Below are 11,464 nucleotides of genomic sequence, written 5' to 3' on the forward strand. Positions count from 1 at the left end.
AGGCCAGCAATGGCCATTTCAAGAGATGTGTATAGATTAAACCATCTGCCCTCAAAAGACCAGCTGTCTCAGAGTCATGCCACGCTGTCCCCTCCCTGGGCTCACGAGGCCCCGCAGTCTCTGCTTTGGCAGGAAACTCCTGCCACGTAAATGACTGGTATCATGCCCACTCTCCTGGGGCGGGGTGTGTTTTTAATTTGAAAGTCATCACTAAAATAATGACAAAAAACTGTCACCCTGCTATTCCAGCCGCCATTTGTATGTAGAGCGACCGAATAGTTGAAAGGGAAAGCTCTTCCTTATGCCCCATTCCTGATAGACACAGAAGAAAGGGCAGAAGCAGAGACCTAAGTGCAGTCATCATCAATGGCACTAAAACCGCTGGGAGAAAGGGTGATGGAGAACTTCATAATGGCTGGGTCGGACCAACAGCCCAGAACCCACCGCTTCGTGTGGGAGACCATGCAGCAGAGTCAGCCACCCCACAGAAAGGACGCCTGCGGGAGGTGGGACCTGGGACACAGACCTTCCAGACCTCGCGCTCGGGACTGGAGAATCAGGGGAGTCAGGGAGAAGAGCATCATCAGGAGCCCTTCAGCCGGGGCACAGTGTGGGATATTCTCCCAGCTCCTCCACCAGGGAAGGGTTGAAACGAAGAGCGGGGACTGTTATACTGGGCGACCTACCACCAGGCACAGTTTGGGAGCCCATTGGGATCCTGATTCAACAAAGCACCTATGTAGAGAGAGTTCTGATATCAGGGGAATTTGAATATGGACTGGATATTGGATGGTTATTGGGGAGTTGTTGATTTTGTTTGTGTGATAATAGTATTATGGGTATTTTTTAAGCCCCTGAATCTTTTGGAGATGGTTGAAAACACATATTAAAGCACTTAGGGAGCACTGATTTATTTATACTCTCCTCTGAGCTCACCTGGGACTAGCAGTGGGTTTATATCAGACCCCTGAGGAGGTAAGGAGGGTAGCCTTGGGCCAAGACACAGGCTTTGTCCTCACTGTCCTGTGACTGAGCCCAGCTCCTGGTCTTGTCCTGAGCCTTGTGCCTGTGCTGTGCTAACCACCTGCTCACAGCTGCAGGCCCAGCACAGGGCCTGGCACGAGCGGTCCTGACCCCATCCTGGCACTCACAATGTCTTAGAGGCACAGGTAACTAACTCACCAGTGAAATCTCACCCAACCAGAGGAGGCCTGAGCCAGGCCTCCGCTCAAAACATTTCCCAAGAATGTGCCAGGAACAAGGAACAAGTAATGGGTGCCCTCCAGAAGCTTACATCGTGTTGAGGAAATAAGATAGCCACACAAATAAAGGCAGAAGGTGAGTGACACCACAAAAATGCACAAACAAACTGCACAGGGAGGTTAAAGGGGAGCAGTAAGATGATTTCATGGGGAATGACATGGCATTATACCGGGCCTTGAATGATGGGCAGGAAGGAGGCAAGGACAGGGCTAGGGAGACATTCCAGGTGGAAGGAACAAAATAGGCAGATGCCCAGGCTGGACAGGCAAAGTCAGACAGGAAGGCGCTTTGGGGCAGACAGATGCCGCAACATCACGCTGAAGAGCTGTAACTTTACTCTGGCCCTGAAGAGCACTGCAGGGCACGAAACAAGGACAGGACTGATGGAAGCTGGGCTGTAGGACACCGAGGGACAGCAGGGAAAGGGACAGCGGAGAGGTGAGGCAAGGGGGTCTGGCTGGAAGCCGGCACAACGTGGGGTGGGGGCCATGGCTGGGCCGACCCCAGCAAATCCTTATGCCTTAGCAGTTATTTCTCATCATAAATGAATAAACTGGCATTCTGGTTTATAAAAAGGCAGCAGTGGCTATATAAACAGTCCAGAGCAGATAGAAAGAAAGAAAGAAAAGAAAGAAAAGAAAAGAAAAGAAAAGAAAAGAAAAGAAAAGAAAAGAAAAGAAAACGAAAGAAAGAAAGAAAGAAAGAAAGAAAGAAAGATAGATAGATAGAAAGAAAGATAGAAAGAAAGGAAGAAAGGAAGGAAGGAAGGAAGGAAGGAAGAAAGAAGGAAGGAAGGAAAGAAAAGAAAGAAAGAAAATGAAGAAAAAAAAAAACCCTAAACTAGGACAGGAGCAATGGGGAAGGTGGGGGGGGCCCCTCTGGCAGAGACACTCCACCTGCAGGCTCCCCACTTACTGACAGCAGGTAATGTTACCCACCTTTACCCCCACAACCGAGGCCCTGATACATGGAACACTTTCTAATACCTGCTGGGTAAAGGAGATGGAATCCACAGGGCTCAGCTAGTCCCAGAAATAAACTGAAGAAAAAGATTATTTTAAGGACATAGTGGGAAGACCCCAGTGGGTTGAAGATAGGAGACCTGGGGTTCTCGTCCGGAATCTGACTTATTAAGTGACTTTAATGCAGCCATTTCACCTCTGTAAAAGGAGTGATAAAATAAGCAGGTTAGAGGCAGGGAGAAATGCCAACCAAAACTGTTATTACTCAGAGTTTGGAGAGACGCTGGAAAACCTTTCCCCAGAGTCTCCCCATCCAGATACCTTCCCTCCTCTCCAAGTCCCCCATGAACAGTCGTCCTTCTACAGATCGGACAGGAGATGTGCGGGTGGCAGGCCAATCCCCTTGGCTCCCCACACCCACCACCTCACCCACCCTTTGATTTGGTACCTACAGTAGAACTGCAAGCCTGACACAGCCATAGGACAGGATATCACCTCTTATCAGGCCAGAGGATGGTTCTCATCGCCCACCCTGGCATCCTGCCCGGCACTAAGAGACAGTCCCTGCCGCCCAGAACCGTCACTTTATTAGCTTCCCCTGTCTCCGTGGCCATGTCTTACTCAGCTCCCTGCAGACCCAGCCAGTCCACCTCCCTCCCTCCTGGGCACAAACATCTTGGCTAATACTCCTGTCCTCATCCCTCCTACTGTGGAGGCTCCAAAGGTCTGTCACCATCAGCTGCCTCAGACATGGCTGTGACCGCACTCACCCAGCAAGAAAAAAAAAGCTATAAAAATGCCTGGAGACCAGTCTAGCCAGCACAGACAGCAACAGAAAATATGTATGACCAAAAGCACGATGCAGGGGAAAAAGCACTGGGCTTGGAGGTCAGAAACCTGGCTGCCACTAATGAGTCATGTGACCTAGAACAGTCATTCTACCTCCTGACACCCCCGTCTCCGCATCTGTGAAATGGGGGTCACCCTGCCTGCCTTCAGGAAAGAACAAAATGAGGTGATGCTGAGAAAGCACTCTGAAAACTAGGGCAAACCACACATAAAGACTTGGGATTTGTGGTCTTTGGGGCCTTTTATAGGTAGGCTGGCATCAGCCCATGGGAGGGGGGTGTCCCAGGACCAACCGCCGACAATCTGCCCAGGAGGAATGAAAGAACCAACAAGATGACCTCGCCCCGGGGTCTTGGGCAGAAAGGAGAATAAAAGTTCTAATTAACCACACCCTCCTCCCCAGTTTGCTCCTAACCCCAGATTCACCCTAAAAAAAAGAGTCTTGGGTCATGGAGGTCAAACCTAAGTAGTGCCCATCCCCTCTGCCGAGGTCTCAGTTCAGATTCACTACAGGTAGAAACAAACATTAAACATCCCTCATGGAGAAGACAGGCTGACCATACGTAGAAGCCTGTGTGTGGAGAATGTTGCATTTGTACAAACAAACAAAAACGATGAGGAGAAGAAAATACATAATGCATTGGCTTTTAAATGCATGGAATAACTCTGGAAGTAACTGGTAATGTTGGTTGCCTCTGAAGAGAGGAGCTGGGTGACTCAAAGTTGGGACAAGGGAGGCTTTTCATCGTGCAGCCTCTTTACCTTTAGCATTTGAACCAGGTGAACTACCTAAAAATAAATAAGAAGTAAAGGCTGTTTTGCTGGGAAAGGCATATAGGAAACTCAGCTTGGTTCCCTTCCACTCTCTACCACATTCACCTCCCTTCCAGAGGGACAGTCTTCCTCTCAGATATTTGCCCAGCCCCCCACAGCCTTTCCTGTAATTCCAAGTACCACCTCCCCCAGGAAGCCCACCCTGATCACTCTAACCCTGGTGAGTTTGCCCTTCTTCTAATCATTTCCTTCTCTCACACTTTTTATATGCTGCTTTGTAGGTTAATTATCCTTCCTGTGTAAGTCTTGTCTCAAACGTATTTTCACCCTTTTAGGGAAAGAGCTATACATTTTCTCTCTCTTATTTTCTCCAAATCCCTGACCCAGGCATAGTCATTGCCTGTCATTGCTTCCTAGATGTTGAACAAAAGGAAGAAGAAGAAGAAAAAAAAAAAGCAAACGAGCCCTGGCTGGCTGGGTGATTCAGTCGGCTGCAGCATCATCCCGCACACCAAAAGGTTTCGGGTCCTAACCCAACCCCCTGGTCGGGACATGTACAGGAGGCAACTGATCGATGTTTTTCTCTCACATTGATATTTCTCTCTCTCTCCCTTCCTCTCTCTCTAAAATTAATAAAAATATATCTTTGGGTGGGGATTTAAAAAAAAAAAAAGCAAGCAACTGCATCTGCATTGCTGTAGGGGGAGGAACCAGATGGCTCGGGAGTGTTCTGTCCCAGTGGAACAGGCATGTGACGTATCGGGAAAGGTCAGGAAGTCTTGTCTCTGCTGATACTCCGAGGCCCTGAGCTACTACATAAGCCAAGGGGAGCAAATCTCCTTGAGGTGGGGGGGCAGTACGTAGTACCAGGGCGCAGGCCGAGTTTCGCAGGCCTCCCACATCTCCTGAGACACACCCTGGTGGCAGTGATACCTTCCTTCCCAAAGTACCAGGCAACACCCCATCCCAAGACAGACACAACAGACACAGAGACACAGACTAAACATGCTTATCCCAGTCAGCCAAGGCCTCACACTGGAGTAGCAGGTGATGCTTACAGAGCCCCCAAGGCTAACCCAAGGACTGCTTTGAAGAGGAGAGAGGAACCCTCGGAGGACAGCTGCTGAGCACCTGGCCCCATGCTGAGCTGACCCGTGGGAGACATGGAAGAAAACTGAGATGGGCAGTGCAGCATGGTGGTGAAAAACACAGTACGGGAAGCCAGGCACCTGGGCCTAACTCCTGGCTCTACCCTGTACTGTGTGCCTTTAGAAAAGTCACCTGGCCTCTCTGTTTCCCCATCTGTTAAACACAGTAACAGTGCCTGTATCTCTAGAGGTTGCTGTGAGCTAACTTAAGTCAAGTCCTTAGAACAGTGGCAGCACCTAGAAAGGGCTTAATGGACAACACACTAGGCCAAGGAGGCAACAATAATCCCCTGAAACAGAGTGCCACATGCTGTCGGTGTGGGAACACGGAGGAGGTGGAGGTGTGTGTCCTCTCCTGGAGGAGGCCTTCCCTGGACTCTGTCTGCTCTGAACATCTCCAGTGCTCCCTGCCTCGGCGCCAAATACCTGGCTGTGGTCCTTCCTCCACATGTGAGGGTCCATCCTCCTAACAAGACCTCCGGGCATGCAGGCGGGGGTGTCCATATCCCTGTGGCCCCTCTCAGCCTCTGCCCAGGCACTTCAGAAAGGCCTCTGGATTAGACTGCCCACCAGGTCCACAGATAAGCCTCCAGGCTCCCACTCCCATCCCAGCTGAAATGTCCCCTCTAAAACCTCATAGGCACTTCCACAGAAAATGCCTTGGGGTGCACACGGAGCCCCAAATGCCTCCTCTTCTGGTGCCAGGGCCTAACAGGAGCCACACAGAGCCCCACCCTCCTTAATTGCCGAGTAGCTGACAGCATGTCCCTCTCCCTCCCCAGCCTCTATTTCCACAGGTCTAAGCATTCTTCTAGCTCTGACATTAGAATTCCAGGATTAAGGGCTGTGATTCTCTTCCCCACACCTAGGCCAGTTGAAGGTCAAAGTGGCCAGAGACAAAGCCCCTCCCTATGTAGCTCCTTTGAAATGCTGCCTTCTGGGAATTGAACTTTCCGGGTCCCTGCTTGCTTACTGCTCAATGGTGTGAGGGCTGGGCCAGCCACTCTGGGCCTCAGACTGACCTGCCAAGCCCAGCTCTCCTGTCTGGCAGCCATCATTCCTGAGGAAGAAACACGTAAGGGGGCCTCAGCCAGCTCAGTAAGAAGCAAAGTGATCAGACTTATCCCAGACAGGACCGACAGTCCACATTGTGGACTTATTTCTATTACTTGGCTGTGAGGAAGGGAAAAGCTGCTGCTTCTTCTTTTTTTAATCTTCATGGAGGATATGTTTTTTAAATTGGTTTTAGAAAGAGAAAGGGAAAGAGAGAGAACAAGAGAAACCAATGTGAGAAACATCGATCGGCTGCCTCTTGTATGCATCCCAACCGAGGATAGAACCCACAACCTAGGTGTGTGCCCTGACCAGGAATCGAACCCACAGCCTTTTGGTGCATGGGACAACACTCCAACCAAGTGAGCCACCTGGCCAGGGCAGGGCAAAGCTTCTTCATGATCACATCACTTTGCAAAGGACTAGAAGAAAAAGAGTCCTGATTCCCAGAGAACACACAGATCCCCCTCATTGTGTTAATCATCTGTCCCTGAGCAGGGTGGGGAGGGCAGGGGAAACATCTGGACAAGGCAAGAAGTCATAACACCAGGAGGCAGCAATAATAAAGGCACCGGGCAGCCCCCAGCACAGGAAAGGGACAGCCCTCCAGGTCACTTGGGATGGGGCCTCTGCTAAGTGGTGCCTGTCCCTGGCTGCCCACAGGAGGGGAGAACAGGGCAGAGGTGGGTCCCTCCCAGTGCCAGATGCAGGGGAGGGGAAGCTGCTGTGCCAGCCTGCAGGAGCTGCCCAGTCTGATAGGGGACTCACTTCCTACCCCTCCCCACACTCCCAGACACTGCTGCTTAAGCAACCCCACATAAAAACTGCCCCATAACTAAGGGAGATGGAGCCTCCTGTGTCCTAATGACTGGCTTCTAAGTACAGCCACACCCTTCCCTGGCAGCCAAAGCCGACTTCCCAGGCCGTCCCACAGGCCTCCAGCTCCAGGTCTGGGACTGGAACAGGAGCCAAGGAAGCCAAGGACGCTTGTGGCTTCAGCTGCTTCCTGAGGAGCAGTCACATCTGGAGAGAAGGCCGTGGGGTCATGTGCCATCTGCCCCCAACAGTACTCTGCCTGGCATCTGGAGCTAAGGGATAGGTGGATGCCCTCAAAGACCACCCAACCCTAGGCCAACAGGCTGCATTTTCCTTAGGGTGCCTCTCCCGGTGCCCCTAAACCCACCCTCAGGAGATCTCAGGCCAGAAGGCTCTGGTCTCAAACCTACGTCCTCCTCGGCCACAGTCTGAAAACCAATGCCTCTGTCTGACCAGAGCTGACAGAGCCTCTTAGGGGCCACAGTCAGCAGCCTGTACATGGTCACAACAGCTTTACTCTTAGGAATGAAAAAAGAAAAACTGGCCCCAACCCAAACGAGCCCACCGCCTCAACTTTCCCAAGGGGCCAGGCCCTAACCACCAGGCTCCAATTTTATCAGGAGCTCTCACACTTCTGCACGTACCCTGCCATCCACAGTCTTTCCTAGGTTCTAAGTCCTATATTGTCTAACCACTCATCCAACAAGCCCAGGACAGGGGCTCTTTATTTTAATTTTATTTTAAAGAGAGGAAGGGAGAGAAAGAAAGAGAGAAAGAGAAACATTGATTGGTGGCCTCCCACATGCACCCCAACCAGGGATCGAACCCACAACCAGGGTATGTGCCCTGACGGGGAATTAAACCCGCCACCTTTTGGTGTATGGGATGACACTCCAACCGAGCCACACAGGCAGGGGTTCCTTAAGGCAGGACCACACAGAGCACCCACGGGAGTGCACTAGGAAGGGTGCTGAAGGCAAAAGCCAGAAAGGAAACAATTGGGAAGCATCTCAGGATTTTCAGAACCATGACTCACGTGTGGCTTTACTAAGGGGAAAGGGTTATAACCAATCTCCTTGTGTATTATGTTAAATTTTGTTTTGAGAATTTAATTATTTGGAAAGTCTCCAGTGAAATCCCTCACCTCAAAGAGTATCCCACTGACAAAGGATCTTTGGGGGCTGATGAGGTGTCTAGCACTCCATCTACCACCATCTTCACCATCATCACACAAAGCAGGGCCCTGAGAGTAACCCCAACACTAATATTTTGAAAGCTTGCTATGGTTCTGGAACTACATGAAGGCTTTTATAGATGCTATCTCATTTCTATCATGGCCTTTGTAGAAATGAGGAAACAGGTTAAGTAACTTGCCAGCTAGGAAGTCATGGAACTGGGAGTGAAAGCCCCATCTCCAGGTTCTTAAACCCTGTGCTGTCCTGCCTTCCCGAAAGGGTACAGGCAGCTCCCAGGAAGGCTGCTGGGAAGAGAGCTGCAGGCTGAGCCAAGTCTGGCTTCAAGACTGCAGGCCCCCAAGCCAGCCCTAGTTCTCCAACCTCTAGCAGCAAGGAGAATGGTGGAGGGCTGTGAAGGGCCAGCCCGTTTTATCAGGAGCTCTCACACTTCTGCATGTGCCCTGCCATCCAGTCTTCCCTGGGCTCTACGTCCTAAATTGTCTTCCCATCACATGAGAGGCTCTCCCAGGGCAGGGGATGTCTCTCAGATCAAAGCCGTCAGACATTGTGCACCAACCATGTCCAGAAACTGCACCAGATATTTTAATTGCATCCTCATTTCACCACTTACATCAACCCTGTGAAAGTGCTAATTAGCCCCATTTTACAGATGAGAAAACTAAGGCACCAAGAGTTTACTTGACTGGCCAGAAGCTGGCAGGTTTGGGACTGGAATCTGGGCTGTGCCATTCCACAGGCCCCTCCTCTTAACCGTGAGGCTGCCCTTCCCCAGCCTGGTCCTGTCTTGGCGACACAGAGCTACCATCCGCCCTCCTTGAGACCACCACACCTGGTTCCTGAAGTTAAAGTGTGATACTGTTCTTTTCCAAAACTGAGGAGGGTAAACCCCGGTCCTCTCCATCTTGCCCTCTGCCCAATGGGCAATGTGCAGACTCACTGTCTTAGCAGCTCCAGGGAAGGCCACCAGGAATGGCCATTAGAGCCAGAGGAGGGAGGCGGGGACCAGAGTGGGGGCAGCAGTCCTCACCCTCTGTTGGTGAGCATGCTGTGAGGTCCAGTGGACTAGGAGATTAGGCCAGTTTCACAGGCTTTTCCTCTGCCCACCACAAGTATCCCTCTCCCCCCTGCCCCCTCCGGGTTCTATAAATAATCCAGGTCAATACATCTGAGGAAAGGCAGCGGGTTGGGTGCGGAAAGATCCTGGTGCAAAGAGGACTTCTATAAAGTCAATTAAGGCTCCCATCTGGTCAAGGGGTAGCAAGTCAAATTCTCCAAGGGGAACTGTCCTTGGCTGAAAACAGGCCCACCTGGGCCTAAGGCGTAAACAGCTCAGCTGAGTCAGATCCACAGCCCAAGAAGAAAGCAAGGGCAGGAACTGGGGGAAGAGGGGGGGAATCAAAGGCCCCTCCCAAGTCACTGACCTCACAGAAGCCCCTCCCTACAAGCCTAGAGACTGGTGTGTGTCCCCCGGATGTGTCATCTACCAGCCTGGTCAGATTAGCTGCGAGGTGGAGGTTGAAGGACTAACAAAAAAAGGGGAGGAAAGAATTTGGGGACAGGAGCCTCTCCAGAAAAAAGGAAGGGCTAAGAGATCCAGGGGAGAGTTTTCAGCCCCACACCCACCCCCTTAGGCTCCCTAGGCCAGGAAGGAGGGAGAGGACAGAAAAAGTGAGGAAAAAAGAAAACAAAACAAGGGCCAAGCTATACCACATGATCCCACACCCGGCAACCAAACAGCAAGTCATGAGGGAAGGAGAGGAGAAGGCCAGGGGAGGGGGACATGGAGCCAGGTCAGACCTGCGGGGACCCGCCCTGTGCTTCCCACCCAGGCCACTAAGAGCCATGAGGACCCTTCCCTGCCCACACTGTGAAAAATGTTCAAGGTCAGATCCTTTTCTAGCCAACTCCTGCTTTCCTCTGGGTATGCACCAGCCTCATCAGTCTCCTCCAGCAAGCCTTCCTACATTTACGCCGATGGATGCCATTCCGATCGGGCGAACCTTCCCAGCACCTGACCCCACCTACGGCACACCCCTGCCCTCATCCCCTTACCCTCCCCATCCGGGACCCAGGAGGCCCAGGGGCAGGCCCCAGTGGATGAGTGATCCACAGCAGGTCGCCAGCCCTGGGGACTGGCCTCCAGACACTGTCCACGCCCAAAATAGGAAATGAGGCTCCCAGTCTGAAGCCTTGATCTTCACACGGGGAAGGTTAAACGCTGCCAAAATAAATGATGACAAAAAAAACCGCTGGCCCTTCTAGGTGGGAGTGACTGGGAGATGATCCCCAGCAGTGCATGCGCCACTGTTTCCACCTCCGGCAGGACGGGCAGGAGCCTGAAGACTGATTAGAGCGTTTCCTCGCTTTACGGAGAGGAACTCTTGCGTTCAGGCCAGGGACTCAGAGGGACAGGGTCCGGGGGTGTGTCTAGGTGGCAGAGGACACATCCCAGTTCCAGACAAGAAGCAGATGCCCTCGCAGTTTCTAGGTGGGGGGGGGGGGGGGGGCACCTCGAGGACAGCACTGCCCCTTCCTTCCCCCACAGGGTGAGGCGGCACCTCTCCATTCCCCTGAGGGCCTGGCTTGGGTCAGGTGCCTGCAGTTCTCCTCCCCTTCCAGGAAAGGGAGATCAGCCCGGAGGCCCTAAGAATGGCCTCGAGATTTTCCTTCTTAAGGTTCCCACAGTCCAAGAGCCTCTGGACCCCACTCCTAAGGTTCCTGGACAATTTACAACTCACGCTAGGCCGCCGTTCACACCTCCCGGGGCCTCCCAAGGCCCACCAGCGGCCAAGCACAGCGCACCGTTTAGGAACCGGTAGGGGGGACCCCGAAATGCTTAGAACCAACGGGTCGGTTTACGCCCTTGAGCCCTTGAGCGTGAGGCGGAGGGCGCACCACCCCGGCCGGCCGGGCGCGGTTCGGGGTCCCGCTCTCCCACCCGCCCCGCCCGGGGAGGCCTCTCACCGTGTGCGCCCCCCGCGCCCCGCACTCACTGTGTGTGCTGGGCGCGGCCTGCGCCGAAGACCTCGTCCAGCGCCACCGTGGCCTGGCCCAGGAACTTGTCGACGCCGATGAGCGAGCGGTGCATGGTGGTGAGCACCAGCTCGCAGGCGGCCGAGCCCGCGGCCCAGGGCGCCGGGCCGGCCTCGGCCTCCTGCGCCCGCAGCAGGCCATCCAGGGCGCCGGGCGGCAGCTCGAAGGAGCACTCCTCGCGCCACTCGGGGCAGCCCGGGGGTCTTTCTCCACCACCGACGTGCTGTACTTCTCGCGGCCCCACCTGGATCACCGTGTACGCGTCGCTTGGTGGCTGGCCCACGCCCGAGCTCTTGCCCCGCAGCCCGCGGGCCCGCAGCACGTTCAACCTGAACGTGCGTGGGGAAGCAAACGGGAGGGCCCCGCCGCC

The sequence above is a fragment of the Myotis lucifugus genome, unplaced genomic scaffold, assembly GCF_000147115.1.
Source record: "Myotis lucifugus unplaced genomic scaffold, Myoluc2.0 scaffold_186, whole genome shotgun sequence".
NCBI classification, from domain to species: domain Eukaryota; kingdom Metazoa; phylum Chordata; class Mammalia; order Chiroptera; family Vespertilionidae; genus Myotis; species Myotis lucifugus.